This window comes from Phocoena sinus, chromosome 10 (genome assembly GCF_008692025.1).
Source record: "Phocoena sinus isolate mPhoSin1 chromosome 10, mPhoSin1.pri, whole genome shotgun sequence".
Taxonomy (NCBI): Eukaryota; Metazoa; Chordata; class Mammalia; order Artiodactyla; family Phocoenidae; genus Phocoena; species Phocoena sinus.
Window position 1 is genome coordinate 102,600,018 of NC_045772.1, and position 17,645 is coordinate 102,617,662.

Sequence of the window (17,645 nt, forward strand, 5' to 3'; positions counted from 1 at the left end):
GCCAGAGGAAATCCAGACTTCACCTCTCTCCTTTCCCTCCCTCCCTCTTTGTTTAAAAGAGAAGGGGAGGGATTTCCCTTCCCTAGTGGTCCAGTGGGTAAGCCTCCGCGCTCCCAATGCAGGGGGCCTGGGTTCCACCCCTGGGCCGGCAACTGGATCCCAAATGCCGCAACCAAGACTCTGCATGCGGCAGCTAAGAATCTCACATGCTGCAACGAAGATCCCGTGTACCGCAAATAAGACCCGGAGGAGCCTAAATAAATAAATATTAAAAAAAGAGAGAAGGGGAGTATTTCTGTGCCTAAGAAGTGTTGCAACCGCAAGAGTCCTATATCAAAAAACAATGACTGGGCTTCCCTGGTGGCGCAGTGGTTGGGAGTCCGCCTGCCGATGCGGGGGACGCGGGTTCGTTCCCCGGTCCGGGGGGATCCCGCGTGCCGCGGAGCGGCTGGGCCCGTGGGCCGTGGCCGCTGGGCCTGCGCGTCCGGAGCCTGTGCTCTGCAGCGGGAGAGGCCACAGCGGTGAGAGGCCCGCGTAAAGAAAAAAAAAAAAAAAAAAAAAAACAATGACTGAGGACTTCCCTGGTGTCCTCAGAATCTGCCCTGCCAATGCAGGGGACACAGGTTCGAGCCCTGGTCTGGGAGGATCCCACATGCCGCAGAGCAAATAAGCCTGTGTGCCACAACTACTGAGCCTGTGCTCTAGAGCCCGTGAGCCAGAACTACTGAGCTCACGAGCCACAACTACTGAAGCCCACGCACCTAGAGCCCATGCTCCTCAACAAGAGAGGCCACCGCAATGAGAAGCCCACACATCACAACAAAGAGCAGCCCCTGCTCGCTGCAACTAGCAAAAGCCCACGCACAGCAACGAAGACCCAACGCAGCCAAAAATAAAAGATATAAATAAATAAATTTATTTAAAAAAATAAAACAACAATGACTGAGACACTGCTTTGGGAAAGAGCTCCAGTATTCTCCTCACTTGCTGCAAGTAATAAATCCTTCCGTCTCCCCCCCGGAAAAGAAAGAAAAGAAAAGAAAACAATGGCTGACTTTTTAAAGCATTTCAGTAATACCTGGGATCTCTAAAAGATCCTGAAATTGGCACAAGATGGTTATAATTTCAGTGCTTAAGAGAAGCTCTGAAGTCACATCATTTCCACATAGCGATCAGAGGTAGTTTCTTACCATATAGTTGGGAGGCTTTATTTTTTGGTCTCCTGCCTCAAAGAAAGTCCCTACTCCAAACCAAGTACTGTGACGGTAGTAATAATGATACTATCAAAAACATCAGCTGCAATTTATTCATCACATTACCACATGCCGGGCATGTTTAAGAGCCAGCTACCTATCTTTCCTCATTTAATTCTCCTTGTGAGGTAGGTACAATTTTTAGGCTGATTTTATAGATAAGAAAATGGAGACACAGAAAAGTTAAGTAACTTGCCCAAAGTCACACAGTGAATGATACAGCTGGCACTTAACCCCAGGAAGTCTGGAACCATTAGATTAAACAGCCTCTGTACTTACATCTGCTAGATCTTCATCCTGAAACAACCCTGTGAGTCATCATAGGGTTACCTGCAAATTACAGATGGGGGAAAAAAAGAATGAAGAAAGGTCAGATAATTCGTCCAGCTAGTAAGCTATAGGGACAGACAGGGTCAGGAATCGGATCCAGGTCTCTGACCTCCAAGTTCTACACTCTTCACTTCTCCATACTCCAGGGCGGCTTGATCAGCCAACAAGGGACCTCTGTACAGATGGCTGTTCCCAGGACCAGAAGAGGGGACACTAGGTCCCAAGGGCATACAGGCAGGGAAGAATTAAGAACCATCATGCCATGAGGAATCTGCCATCTGCTGCCCACTTCGTCGTGGCTCTTAAATAGGATTTACCCTGTCATGTCCTGCTCAAAAACCTTCAGACTTATTATCCCTCATAGTGTCTCCTGTGTGATTTCAAGTCCCTCTGGCTTGAGTTACCCGATCTCATCTCCCACTTTCCCCAAGAAACCCAGCCCTCCTTCCAGTTTGGCAACCCCACTCCACCCCACGCCAGGGCACATCCCTCTCACTCGGACATGGCTCACGTGGTTCCCAGCACCTGAATCCGCTCGTGCTCATCTCCCTGCCATGTTTCAGAGCCCCTCGCCTCCCCCAGCCCTTCCTGAGTGCCTCCGCCTCTGGGCGCCTTCGCAGTTCCAAACAATTTCATACTTACTCACATCCAAGCAGTATTGTTTGCCATTGTTTCTGTTTCCCAACGGAACGGAAAATTCCTTAGGGGAACAACCATGCAGGATCTCAGGAGGCACAGACACCAGAAGGCTTCCGAGCACAGGCTTAGGAGTCAGACAGAGATTGGATCCTGACTGCCACGCGCTCAGCCGTCCAATTCCTAGTTGGCACACCTGTAAAATGGAGGTGAAAATAGTACCTACTTCACAGGGTATTTCTAAGAAGTAAATGAGAGAATGCATCTCTATAGCGTTTTCCACAATGCCTGGCAAAAATGCTCAATAAATAATTAATTCAATGATAACATACCGGGCCACAGCCCTGCCTAACGTCTGCTGACTGTGCAGCTGGAGCACAACAAACAGCTGCAATTAAGTGATGGAAGACTACTGAAGGTTGAGGACTACCTGTAAAAACTAGACAAAAGAAGAAAAGCAAGAGGGAGCTCAAGGAAGTAGAATAATAGAGTGGAACGGGGAAAACAGGATCTAAGGACTAAACCAAATCTGAAAACACTTCCTGGGCACTGACTATGTGCAAGCACACCAAGGGGCACAGAGGGCGTGTAAGACAAAGGTCCCACACTCACGGGGCTTAGGATCCAGCTAAGCACTTAAGACAACACACAAAATAACTAAAAACACAAAAAAGTACATAACCGCGAAATGAATGGTACAGCCAGGGGTTTCCAGCTTTTTTCAGTTACAACTCCTTTTTACCTACAACTATTTCTTTTTTGATCATTATGTGATATACGGCATTCCTTATAATACCTTGTTGATTGAAAAAAATGCCTAACAATAAAAAAAATCTACTATGAGTTCAACATTTTCCAATGAATTTGTATTTTGTTAATCACAACAGCATCTACGTGCACTGCAGAAAAAGCAGAACATATATATTCGCGATGTCATTAACTCAAGCTATGACGTTTGATGAATCTACTCAATAGATCCACAAGACTGGCCAATGGGCAGTACACACACACACACACACACACACACACACACACACACACACACACACAGACTCTGCCCAAAGCATGGGGAGTCACTGGCAGAGAATCCTACTGACAATAGTAGTTCAGAAGCGAGTAGAGACTAGATGACAAAGTTCTAACAGATTCAACTCAATAAACACTTAGCTAACTTAATTACAACAAACAGTTAACTATTATAACGAAAGAGATCTTGGAGGACGGGTGGGATGAAGCTGGGCGGAGGGAAGGGGGAACGTGACCAGCGAGCGCGTGCTCAAACCCGAGCCTGGAGCCTCCTCTGCAGGCACGCTGGCGGGAGGAGGGGACCGCGACCTGGGCACAAACTCAACCCACCGTCCGGAAGGGACACAGCTGCTCAAAAGACAAGTACTGCAGATGCCAGGAGCTCCTGTGTGAAGAGCACGGGCTCCAGAGTCCACAGATCTGGACTTGAATCTGAGACCCACCCACCACTGGGCCTCAGTCAGTGAAGGCAGGCTTCTGAAGCCCCATCTCCCTGCTGTAAAACAGAGACCAATACTATTTGCCTCATAGGGAGATAAGGATTTTGAGGTGAGGCTAAAATAAGTAACCATGGTGAAGTGAGCCCGCGGTGTCCCAGAGAGCAGATAATGCCGCGGTGCCCACGACCATACCACAGGGAGTGCCAAGGTAAGACTGAGTGCAGCGCTCCTCAAACAGATTTGACCACAAAGCAGTTTTAAGTTAAAATTTACAGAAGGAATCAGTAAAGGAGCGCAAGAGGTATGAGGCACACTTAGATTAGCATGGGACGACAAATAAGAAAACACCTAAGGATCCAAACTATGAATTCAACATTTTAGATACATCTTTAAATTATTTTATTTATTATGTATTTTATTAATCACAAATCAAATCAAAAGGGCTCATGGGTAAATGAACTGTTGCAAAAATGACTAGTTTTTAAAAGGTTTATAAATAAAATCCTCCCCCCTACCAAAAACTTGAGTAAAATTCAATCATCTTATTAAGAACATCTTTTGCTTTTCTCCAGACCCCTTTTAACAGTCCGTGGAGCACAGTTCAGGAAGCACTACCTCAGAGTGGGGTGCGGTGCTGAAATAGAGGACAAGATAAATAGGAACAAGGAAGACACAACAAATAAAATATTATTCTACACTTCTGTGAACAATGATAAATTGTATGGCTTAGACAGCAGGACTTGGTACCTCTTCTCACCACCCCCAATTTAAGGACCATGAAAACACCTGTTGTATGCCAGGAATGCTACAGGCATTAGGGGATAGGACTTCTCAGGATAGAGGAGGGGAGGAAAAGGCAGTGAAGGGAAAATTATCAAATTCTGCTTCTGAATTTGGCCTTTTTTTTAATTTGGATTTTTTTTAATGTATGTATGTTATTACTATAGAAATCAGATGCTTTTTCAGAAGTAAAAACTAAAGCTTGAAAACAAGGAAGACAACGTGCCACTGTAGTGAACGGACACAGTTCTGATTGCAGAGGGTCTTTATCTGTCCCCCAACGGAAGCTCCGACCAGTGTGGCCTGGGGTAGAGAATGGAGACCCCCGTGTGGGCTCCACGTCGGCAAACTGCTCCTCAAGGACTCAGAACTCCAACTCCATCCGACAATGAGCAGGAGAGCCGCCCCTCTCCTGGAAGGCAGCTGGAGATGCCATGGAACTGGGGCGTGGTCACACAGCCGCTCTGCACACCAAGGCCAGTCCCTGAGTGGCGTTTCTGTGCAGTCCAGGCCCCTGTGCCAGGAGGGCGGGAGAGGCGGCCCAGGGACTTTCCGTCTGCGAATTCTGGAGCCCAAGCAGCCACGGAAGGCAAACCCAGGGCAGAGAAGAGGACCAAAGGAAAGTATGATTAATAATTACACTCTGAGTTTACACAGCACTTCTTTCTTCCCTGATGAGTTTGAAGCATTTTGGAGACATTACTTCACCAGGGCCTTCAGGTTCTTTATTTAAAGACAGTCTCCAGCACACAGGAAAGCTGAATATTAAGTCCACTTTAAAATATTAGGGAGAGCACACATACCCACACCAATCTGCCCGAGGGGAATCGGCAGAGTGATGAGACTCCAAGCTCCCGTTCGCCTCGCTGTTCTGGCCAGTAGCATAAGGTTGCTTCTCAAAAATGATTCTGAGAGTTTAGGAAAAACTGAGTGTCCCACAGGTCCCAAAATAAGCGTCTAGAATTACACAGAACAGAATAATAGTCCTGCCTCACCCACAGCACAGATCAAGGGCCCAAGTTGCCTTAAATCATTTCTAAGACAAGTCAAAAAAGGAATAAAGGAGAGAGGGAAATGGAAGGATGAAAGAGGAAAGGAAAAAAGCTCATGTGTTGTGCTGAGATCAAAGTAGTTTCCATTTGTATCTCAAGAGAGGGGCACTGGCCGGTTCCATAGGCCTGTCTACTGCAAGCCAACCAGAGCACTATAATCTATAGGATAAATCGCTAGTCATTTTACATTTCTTTCTTGTCTCTCAAAAAAAATACATCTGTTTCTCTAAGAATACTCAGTCATTTAGCATTTACTGTGAGTCTATCAAACACCAGGCATCACGCTGGGTCTGAGCACAGAAGTGAACAAAATGTCTCCTATACTGGATGGAAATGCAGTGGTGGACACAACCACCAGGACAAAAATGTCAACACACAAACAGAAAAACAAGTTCATACTTACATACCGTGAAGAGGTCTGAGGGGGAGAGAAGAGCAGAAGGTAAGAGGAAATAACACAAGGGACCCTTGGCTGGGGTGGTCAGGAAGGCAGCAGGAGCGAAGTGTTGTCTTGCCTGAGGTGGAGGGTGGAGCTGAGGGAAGGCGGGAGCTTCCTGCAGGGGCAGGAGGAGGCACAGGTGCAAGGCCATCAGGTGAGAACAGACGTGGGCCTTCCAGGAACTCTGGGTTTAAAGGTCACTGGGAGAGGAAGAAGAGGACAGCAGGGCAGGCAAGGCCACATCATGGAAAGCCAGGCTTGGCATCTTAAGGAAAGTGGATTTAAGGACCTTGCTTCTTCCTGTGTCCCTCATAGCTCTCGGCCCAATGCCTTCCTCATGGCAGACACCAAGAGAACACACGCTTCATTCAAATATAAACCACTGACCATTTAACAAGCAATGCAATGACTTAAAACCTTGGCCCTCAAGAATCTTACAGAAAAAAACAAAAAAAACAGACCATCCCTCCACCCCAAATGACAAATGTTCTTGAGCCAACAAGAAAAATATCCTGAGACAGTATCTAATTAAATGCCAAATGAAATGTTCAAGTCGTATGTCGTTCCCTGGAAGGGGGTAATTTTAGGCCATAGTAGTGATGACAGGTTTCCCAGAGAGGGTAGGACTGCAAGTGGAAACTGAAGTTCAGGGAGAATTTAGCTCAGCCACCTGGGAGGATGCTCCAGGCCCACAGAACAGGGTAAGCTCAAGTGCACAAGCAGAAACGAGCAAGGCCTGTTTGAGAGAAATACACACAAAGGGACAGCTGGGCCCATCCTGGACACCCGCACAGCAGTCCAGCCCAGAAGCCTCTCCAGGCTGGTTGGCCCAGCCTCAGGGCCTTGCAGGGGACAACAGGAAGGTACCCACCGGTCAGGGCCTGGCCGGTCTCCTGCCTGGCACACTCTGGGTGAGCGGCCTGGAAAGGAGTGTGAGTGAGACTGTCTGCCCCAGGAGGAGACAGACAGGCAGAGGGCTACAGATCTCACTCACTGGGATAAAAAATTAAATGCCAAGAAGGAGGGTGAGAAGAGGAAAAATCCAAGTTGTTGTAGAATTACGCAACTGAAATTCCATGCATAAGCCAGGAAATGCAAAGGTCACAGTTCCCACAGCAACTGTAACCTGAGCCGCCGGCTGTGTAGTCTTTGGCTCCGCTGGGCCCAAGGGGAAGCATCCTACTGTGCTGGGTCTGCCGCTCAGGGCCCCAGGCCCGGCCCCTGAAGTGCCAGGCAGTCCTGGACCGTGCTGCTCCGAGCTCACCTGCGTGGCCACACCAGGCTGCAGTTCCGGATTCTTTTAGGCAGAGCTCCACCCTGACCCTGTGCCCACTAACTTGGGTCTTTAATCTTAACTCTTCTTCAGGTTGAGTGACCTTGAGGGGGAGGGGAAAGTGCACAGGGGAGGGGCTGCTATCCCCTCTTCTCTACATCTGTGGCATCCCACACATGCAAAGCCTCACCAACAGGGAAAAACAGCGGGGCCGGGTGGCAAGGGAATGTTGGGCTTTAAAGGACACCATCAAAAAAAGGGAAAAGACAACCCACAGGGACCTCCCTGGTGGTCCAGTGGTAGAGAATCCACCTTGCGACGCAGGGGACAGGGGTTTGATCCCTGGTCGGGGAGCTAGGATCCCACGTGCTGCGCGGCGGCTGGGCCCGCACCTCAACTGGTGTGCTCACGGGCCGCAAACTACAGAGCCCACACACCCTGGAGCCTGCGCGCCATGACTAGAGAGAGAAACCCCGCATGCCATGACTAGAGAGAAGCCCGTGCCCCAACAAAGGATCCCCGGGTGCCTCAACGAAGGTCCCGCATGCCGCCACTAAGAACCTACGCAGCTAAAAAAAAAAAAAAAAAGAGATAACCCATAGAATGGGAGAAGATTTCTGCAAATTATTCACCTGATAAGGGCCTTGTCTCTAGAGAATATGTAACTGAGCACATGTTCCTTCCCCAGAGGGACGGGGACACAGGCAGGTCACCCAAGGCCCTGCACCCATCCTGAAGCTGCCTGTATTATGATAGTGGAGGATGGGGCCCGAGCCCCCTTCCACCCTCACCCCGCAGGCTGGGGTCTCAGTTAAGGCTGTGGGTACCTGCCTGTGGGTGGAAGGAAGACCAATAGGCACCTGGTGATCATGGGCCTTTTTAAAAGATGAGGCCCCTGAGGTTCTCCTCCTCCTCACTGTTCAATCATCACAACAGAAAAGACTCACTCCCCAAAAAGTTTATGTCCTGGAAATCTTACCTCCCTTCAGGCAACATCTTATGTGAGTAGCTGATATTACGGGCTCTGGGCAAAGGATGACTTTCCTGTTACTTTGGCTGCCAAACTGGCCATAGACAAGGAAAGCATGAGGTGGTCAAGTGTAGGCAGCTGTCTGACCTGAGCACGGCCCTCCATGATGTGATAAAACTGCCCTGCATGACGTCACGAGAAGTAAATGGACTAAGGCATGTAAGAGCCACACCGCAGGCCTAACACGCAGGAGCCCAACAAGCGGAGTCACTAGATTGCTGCTATTTCTTCTCACACCCAACCTGACGACCCACTTCACTTATAAGAGCTGGGTACAAATTAACGACAGCAACAAGAACAGCAGCAATTATTGCAGCTGACATTTAATATGGGCTCACTCTGTGATGAAGTCTACGCAAAATTTCACTTAGTCCTCACGATAAGCCTGTGATATAGATATTATTATCCACATTCTTGGGTCAAGAAACAGGACAGTCACGTACTCAAGGTCACGCAGTTCTAAGTGGTAGAAGATGGAAGTAAACCCAGACAATCTGGCTCTGGAGCCCTCACATTTAACCACATCACAGCCGTCTTCAGGTGTCTGTCCCACCAAGAGCAAATCAGGTAAAGATGTTCCAAAAACATCCCAAGGGTGACTTCCGTGACAGAACTTCCAGTCTTGGGTTGACCTAGTGATCACAAAACCATGTGGAGGGTTCTGAGTTCTGCAAAAGAGAAAGGCCAGAAGCAATCCAAGATGCCACCATCACCCACTGTCACCCATTGATCACAGGTAGCTCTGTTCAAAGTGGGGACGCGCGACTATGCTTCATTTCGCAAGTACACTTGCTAAAAAGGCATTCTGATACCTCACGGGTAACAGTGAACAAGCCTGGGAATTTTCAAACTGTCTTACACCCTACTTGACTCCCACTCTATTTCATAAACCCCACAACTGTCCTGCATTTGCACAGACAGGACTTCTCACCTTCCCCACTGTCCTTACCCAGGTCTCCTCTCCCTCACATGTCTGTTCCTATGCTCCACACACCCTCTAGGCCCCAGCTACATGGTTTATACCCACTTGTTCAGATTACATACAAAGAAAAAAATCAACACATTCATTTACCCCAACTTAGAAATGGAAATACCCGATAAAGAAAGGGATACAGAACAAATGAGGCACTGAAAAACCACGTTTGCAAGTAATCCCAAGTATGTCCCCCCAAGGATACCCCAGCATCCCCATGACTAGTGGGAATGCGACCTTGGACAGAGACAGCCCACCTCCTGACCTGGCTCCCTTCTCAAGGGGACATACTACCCTACTTACTGCTATGCAGGCGGTAGGAAGGGAGCAAATGAGACAGCCAACAGAACACTATTACTTAAGTCAGATGTCTTACTGCTTTTTAGACTTGTCTGAACAGCATAGGGAGAGGGTAGACTGCTGAAGTATCTTGCAGGGATCAGGGCAGGAGGTAGTTCACGTTTTTCATTGTGGTAACTTATCTCCATAACCCAGATACACTTCTAATTATTAAATTCCATGCCTATACTAGAGTAAATAGAGCTGAAAATCTCACTAGATAACACAAGAGAATTAAGACTACAATGGGAAGTGACACTGCTCCATTTTCCTGACTTACGCTTAAATACAACCTCAGTATACCATGTCCAACCTCCAGCTATTCCCAGAAGCCTGGCCCCCAATCAGTGTGTTTAATAGTCATCAGCGGGCTTCCATGGTGGCGCAGTGGTTGAGAGTCCGCCTGCCGATGCAGGGGACACGGGTTCGTGCCCCAGTCCGGGAAGATCCCACATGCCGCGGAGCGGCTGGGCCCGTGAGCCGTGGCTGCTGAGCCTGCGCGTCCGGAGCCTGTGCTCCGCAATGGGAGAGGCCACCACCGTGAGAGGCCCGCGTACCGCAAAAAATAAATAAATAAATAAATAAATAAATAAGAGTCATCAGCTTATGGCTGTTTTTACCAGCAACATAGTGAGTAAAATGCTATAGAGTCTATATGCCTTAGTCTCTGCTTTCATAAGATTTTAAGTTTCTAAAAAGCTAAAACAAAGTCACCAACATAAGGTCTAAGTATTAAAGGTTATGAAACTGACTACAGACTATTCAACTGTAGAGACTTGTTAAATGTAACAGAAACACCTGAAAGCATAGAAATTTGTCATGTAAATCTGGATTTACTCAAGAACAGAGGGCAAATTTGACCTGTCAAAACTAACAATTTTTATACTTTGAAAAATACAGAACACTGTCAAGAAAGTGAAAGGAGAGCCTACAGAGTGGGATATTTGCAAATCATATATCGGAGAAGGAACTCATTTACAGAATATATAAAGAACTCTTACAGCCTGATAATTAAAAAAGTAACCCAAATTTTTAAATGGGCAAAGGATTTTAATAGATATCTCTCCAAATAAGATATACAAATGGTCAATAAGCACACAAAAAGATGCTCAACATCATTAACCACTACGAAAATGCTAATCAAAACCACAGTGAGATACCCCTTCACACCCACGAGGACGGCTAGAACCATAAGGAGAATAGCAAGTGGTAGCGAGGATGTGAAGAAGCCGGGAGCCTCATACCGTGCAGGTGGGAATGTAAGATAGCGCAGCCACTTTGGAAAACAGTTCTGCAGCTCCTCAGAATGCTAAACAGAGGTATCACAAGACCCAGCAATTCCACTCCTAGGCATGCATATATACAAGAGAAATGAAAACACACGTCCACACAGAAACTTGTACACGAATGTTCATCGTGACATTATTCGAGGTAGCAAAAAGCCGAATGTCTATCAACTGGTGAATGGATAAGGAAAATGTAGTAGATCCATAAAATGGAGTATTATTTGGCCATAAAAGGGAATGAAATTCTGATACAGGCTACAACATGGATGAACTCTGAAACATTATGCTGAGTGAAAAAACTCTAGTCACAGAAAACCACAGACTGTATGATTCCATTTATATGAAATGTCCAGAATAACAAATCTATAGAGACAGAAAGTAGACTCGTGGTTGCCTATGGCTAGTGGGAGAGGGACTGGATAGAAGTGGAGAGTTACTGCTATGGGTACAGAGTTTCTTTGGGGGATGATAAAAATGTTCTAAAATTAATTGTGGTGACGGTTGTACAATGCCGCGGATATACTTAAACCCAGTTAATTTTACACTTAATGAACTGTATGGTATGTGAATTATATAATAAAACTGTTTAGAGCAGTAACCATGTCTTTTTTGTCACTGTATTCTCGTAAGTAACACAGGGACTGGCACACAGTAGGTACTCAACAAATGTTGATAAAATAAAGAGAACAGAGGTGCTGAGTCTTTCCACCAAAGATTTCATTAAAGGAATTCCCCCACTGCACTCAGGGACTTCTGTGAGCCGGTCCGAGCCCAGAGGAGACAGGGAGCCCTCTCCAGCCCCTTCTCCCAGCCCAGCACGCCCCCTAAACATCAGGGTGATATAGTCTCTGTCTGCAGTCTCTTCTAAACCTGAATTCTAGGATGCTTTGCTGGTGGATATAAAAAAAACAACAAGGGTCTTCCCTGGTGGCACAGTGGTTAAGAATCCACCTGCCAATGCAGGGGACATGGGTTGGAGCCCTGGTCGGGGAGCTAAGATCCCACATGGCGAGGGGCAACTAAGACTGTGCACCACAACTACTGAGCCCACGCGCTCCGGAGCCTGTGCACCACAACTGGAGAGAAGCCCGCGCTGCAACAGAAAAGATCCCGCGCGATGCAACTAAGACCCAACGCAGCCCAAAACAAATGATAAATATTAAAGAGGTATAGCATATAATAGTAATAAAATATGTAGTAGTAGTAAATATATAGTAGTAAGTAATAGAGTATAAAATATATAATGCTCTTTACTGTAAATTCCATATAGTCAATTGACTCTCGGACAAACCTGTCATAGATTTTTTTTTGTCTAACTCATATCTATGGCCAATCCATGGACTCAACTGATAAAGTGAATGTCAGTTTTCATTTACCTTAAGGAGTGAAACAAAATTGGACAAAAAAAGATTTATTTTGGGACTTCCCTGGCGGTCCAGTGGTTAGGGCTCCACACATCCTCTGCAGGGGCCTCGGGTTCAATCCCTGGTCGGGGAACTAGGATCCCACATGCTGCGAAGCATAGGCAAAAAAAAAAAAAAGAACATGTATATCAAACATGATATAAGCAGCTTCTTTGCTGAATTGGACCCTAGTTTTTCAAATACTAAAAGAAGTATTTCCTCAAATTTTTGTGCTATTCACAATGTACTGGATATGGACACAAAACACTTTAAGTTTAAACTGCAAATGTTAACATTTTTTCATCACTTTCTTAGACAGTGAACAAAACAACAAATCAAGCCCTGATGTGTAGTGTTTGTTGGTTTCTGTGGTGTAAATACTCCCACCATGGCCAAATTCAAGCTATGTACATCTCTGAACACAGAGCTGGGAGGAAATGTACTGTAGTTCACAATTATACAGTATTTCCACCATATGGGGCAAGAGACCTGAGAGCATAGTTCATGCTAAAATAATGAGGAAGTAATGAATTTTGAGTATTTGTTACCTTTGCTTTCAATACAATTTATTTAACTATAAATTTATAATTTTTTAAATATTTATTTATTTATTTGGCTGTGCTGGATCTTAGTTGCAGCATGCAGGATCTTTAGCTGTGGCATGAGGGATCTTTAGTTGCGGCATGAGGGATCTTTAGTTGTGGCATGAGGGATCTAGTCCCTTGATTAGGGATCGAACCCAGGCCCCCTGCACTGGGAGCACGGAGTCTTAACCACTGGACCACCAGGGAAGTCCCTAGAATTAATTTTTAATAATAGCTGTATTTAACAACCAACTTGCAAAATTCCTGAAAATTTAACCACAAGGTATGAACAGGCTCTGGCAGGCCATGGTTCACTCCTACACTCCCAGTGTTTAGTACACAAAACGTGATCATGCATGTTTGTAGAAACAAAATATAACCCTATAGTTACTTCACCCCTAACACTCCAGAGGGATTCAAGACTTTCCTATAACAAGATTTTTAGAGCTGGGAATTTTTAAAGCCAGAGAGACTAGAACAATCTTCCCTGTAACACATTTCTTTTACAAAGGGCAGGGGGCAGGTCTTTTAATACTTAGTATAAGCTCAAATCTAAGACACCTTCTTTGATATATTCTCCCTGAGGTATTTCTTCCACAAAACACTCAGGCACTGGGAAGCTAATTTTAAACCCTTGACAGTCTGATCTGGTTTAGCACCCTGGGTGGCATTATTCACAGGGCGTTCCTTAAAGCTTGCTTAAAGTTCTGGCTCCTGCACTGGAAAATACAGAGCCCCACAAGCACCCACCACTCCCGCTCCCGGCTCCTGGAGCTCAGTTTGGGTGCTCTCCCTCCCTCCCTCCCAATTCTGTCTCTGGTCTGCACTCCTCTCCTTGGTTCCCTGTGGATCCTGCCCAGCCGCCTTCCCAAGTGTGGTTTTGGTCCTTGGCTTCCCACCATCCTTTACTACCACCTGCCTTTGTCACTAATGACTCCTAGGTCTATGTGAGACTTAACCCTAACCCTAACCCTAACCTGAATGCTCGTCTTTACTGACTAGCTTCATGACAAAGCCTGAAGTACTGCTCCTCTAAGAAGGCAGCAGAGGGACTTCCCTGGTGGTTCAGTGGTTAAGACTTCGCCTTCCAATGCAGGGGGTGCGAGTTCGATCCCTGGTTGGGGAGCTAAGGCCCCACATACCTGGCGGCCATAAAACAGAAGCAATATTGTCACAAATTCAATGAAGACTTTTAAAATGGTCCACATCAAAAAAAAAAAAATCTTAAAAAGAAAGAAAAAAAAAAAAAAAGAATGCAGCAGATACTCTATCCCCATTGGCCAGGAGTTGGTGGGCCTTTATCTTCCTTAGACTGTAATATGAATAAAAGCAGAGAGAGACGTTTCATTTTCCCAAGTATAAACTAAAGCTGAATTTGTTTCTTCAGTTATGCGTGCTGCTCTCCTAGCCAGAAAGCAGCGCAGTTACTCCCTGCCCCTCCCTGTCCCCGATCCCAAGACTCCACTAAACATCTCCTGGGTCTGTATCCCTCCCACTTCTGGTCACAGTTTGCCCTCATCACCCTCCAGTGGAAATTATTCCAAACTGCCCGCCCACAGGACCCCTGGACTTCAGCCCATCTTCCCCAAGTACTTTCATACCATGCCACTTCCCAATTTTAGAACCTGAGGTTCCCTGTCAAAATCTAAGAGAATATCCCTGTTCCTAGGAAAAAAACACTCAATTATTGAGGGGTCAATGTCCCTAGTTTATTCAAAGAGAAGGAAAAAATATGAAAAAGCAAATGGGGCAAAACGAAAACAATGTGTGTTTTTGGAACAAGAGCTCCCTGTACTATTCTTGCCTCTTCTGAAATTATATCAAAATAAAGTTACAAGAAAACAAAAAAACTAAACCCTCATCTTAGTGTCAAAGTTTGATAATAAACAACTCCTTCTCATGGTCACATCTCTGACACACTGTTTTTGTCCCTCTCTCTACACCTAGACTCAGGATTTCCCCTGCTCCTCCCTGCTTCCTTCACTGACTCACTTCTTCCAGGGCTGCTGAGGAAGGAAAAGAACTAACATTTACTGACCATGTGCTACCAGCCAGGCGATATCACGCTTGGCATTTCGTGTATTTTATTTCATCAAATTCTACTGAGGACCATAAGAGGGAGGTGACAGGCGAGGCCTGGAGAGATTAAGACACTGGTCCAGGATTCCACAGCCACTAAAGGCAGAGCTGGAATGTGAACCCAGGTCGGCAGGGCAAGAATGATAAAGCAAATGGGGCAAAGTGTAAATAATTAATAAAACCTAATTAGCAAATTTAGGGAATGGTTCAAGGGAGCTCCCAGTACTGCTCTTACCACTTATCTGTAAGTCTGAAACTACATCCAAAGTTACCCAAAAGAGGGCTTCCCTGGTGGCACAGCAGTTAAAAATCCACCTGCCAGTGCAGGGGACCCGGGTTCGAGCCCTGGTCCGGGAAGATCCCACATGCCACAGAGTAACTAAGCCTGTACGTCACAACTACTGAGCCCACGTGCCACAACTACTGAAGCCCGAGCGCCTAGAGCCCGTGCTCCGCAACAAGAGAAGCCACAGCGATGAGAAGCCCACACACCGCAACGAAGACCCAATGCAGCCATAAACAAATAAATAAATAATTTTTTTAAAAAAGTTATCCAAAAGACAAACTTTTCTTGTGCCCCGACAAACAGGTGGGCCCACTGACCCAGCTACAGCAGCCACCTCCTGCCTAAAGCACCTGAAGGCCAAGGCAGCAAAGATATGTGTGAGACAATCGGGAGAATTCATGGTGCTGACAGTCTGGGAGCCCCTAAGGAATCAGTATCTCTGGATTTTTTCTCCAGAATCAAGTCATATCCTTGGCCCACGTAAAACAAGACCAGTTTTACCAAACCTGGGAAGGCACCAAACCTGAAACTTGGGTGTCCCCTGGTCTCTTCCCTCTCCTTATCTCCTCTATCTAATCAGTGTCTTCTTTCCAAAGCGCCCCTGGCATCAACTCCCTGCCTCTCTATCTCCATCGCAGACATCCTGTTCTAGTCTCTTGTCATTCACACCTGAATTATTACCATGACCTGTGGGCCAAATCCAACCGGCAAGTGAAGAAGGGTTTTTATATTTTTTTAATGGTTGGGGAAAAAAATCGACAGATGACTATTTCGTGACATGGAAGAATTAGATGAAACTCAGATTTGGGGGGTGGGGGATAAAAGCTTTATTGGCGCACAGCCGCGCCCACTCACTGACCAATTACCTGCTTTCCTACTACAACAGCAGTTGGGTGGTTGCATCAGAGACCATATGGCCCGTTGAAACTTAAAATACTTATTTTCTGGCCCTTTACAGAGAAAATTTGCCAACTCCTCCCATAGCTGGTCTTGCCTGACTCTCATCTCTCCCCACTCCATAAGATTAACTGACACAAAATATTACTTCCGTGCTGTTGCTCTGTGTTCAAACACCTCTGATGAACTCTCCCTTGCTTATATACTTCACACTGTAACCTGGCATCCATCAGACCAGGTGAACAACCTTGCTTTTAGCAAGAAAAGCCCAAAAAGCCATGCCTTTGTTCATGCTACCTTCTGCCTTTGTCATACGGAGTGAAGTCAGACACAGAAAGACAAATATCCTGTGATATTGCTTACATGTGGAATCTAAAAAAAGGGTACAAATGAACTTATTTACAAGACACAAGTAGAGTCACAGATGTAGAAGACAAACTTACAGTTACCGGGGATAAGCGGGGTAGGGATAAATTGGGAGACTGGGATTGACATACACACACTACTACATGTAAAACAGATAACTAATAAGAACCTACTGCATAGCACAGGGAACTCTACTCAATACTCTGTAATGGCCTACATGGGAAAAGAATCCAAAAAAAGAGTGGAGATATATATATATATAACTGATTCACTTTGCTGTACACCTGAAACTAACATATTATAAATCAACTATACTCCAATAAAAATTTAAAAAGAAAGAAGGAAAGAAAGAATAGAAAGCTAGCTCTTCTTGCCTTCAACTGCTAAGCTCACGGCTAACTTGCCTTCCAAGACGCTGGGAAACGCTGGGAAACGCTGGGAAACGCTGGGAAACGCTGGGAAAGGAACACTTCCTGGTTTCCTCTCCTCTGCTTCCACAGCACCCTATACTTACCCTCATCACAGCCCCTACCACACTACACTGAAATCATCTATTGGTGTGTCTGTCTCCCCAGCTACAGTAAGATTCCAGAGGGCAAGGAACACGTCTCACTCATTTCCCAACACCCAGACCCAACGTGGCTCCACGGTCCATGAACACTGAGCTCAACTCCAACCCCACCAGGCTGGCCTCCTCACCGAGGCCCTGGTGCGGGTGCGCCAGCTCACTCTCTCTCCAGGCACCCCTTCACCTCGCCTAGACAGCCCCACCAATGAGCTGGGACACAGCCTATGCAGGCCCACGAGTCAGCGGACTAGGGTCCAAACCCCAAGCTCCTCTCACTCATGTGCCCTTGGACGAGACACTTGGGTGTCCGCCCTCATCTGCAAAGCAGGGGTGCCAGAGCAGCACCTGGACTGCAGGGCTGACAGTGCATGTAAAGCATCTAAACCAGCGCTGTGCATGTAATAAAGACTCGAATGGTAAGTTATTGTCCTTGTTCTCCCCAAAGACTGGAGTCACCATGTCTGTGCCATTTGGCACTTCACTGCTTTTCTTCTTCCTTTACCCAACCGTCTTGTCATTCATGTTGTATCTTCTGAAGCAGGGACAAGGTCAAATACCTCTAGGAACCTGGGCCCTGCCCTAATACCCAGTACAGGGCAACATGC

General features: G+C 46.3%; 1 protein-coding gene across 10 annotated transcripts in view; it reads right to left on the minus strand.

The window, feature by feature from the left end:
• The window catches only part of MICAL3 (microtubule associated monooxygenase, calponin and LIM domain containing 3), a 193,820-nt gene that overhangs the window by 152,097 nt on the left and 24,078 nt on the right, over window positions 1-17,645 (minus strand). For 7 of the 10 annotated variants that reach the window (XM_032644834.1, XM_032644833.1, XM_032644832.1 and 4 more), the window contains exons 2-3: window positions 2,230-2,415; window positions 1,533-1,583 (exon numbers count right to left, since the gene is read on the minus strand). The gene's annotated coding sequence lies outside the window, so the exon portion shown is untranslated. Of the gene's footprint in view, window positions 1-1,532; window positions 1,584-2,225; window positions 2,416-17,645 lie in introns of all 10 variants that reach the window. The other 3 variants (XM_032644838.1, XM_032644837.1, XM_032644836.1) reach the window with 1 other exon arrangement.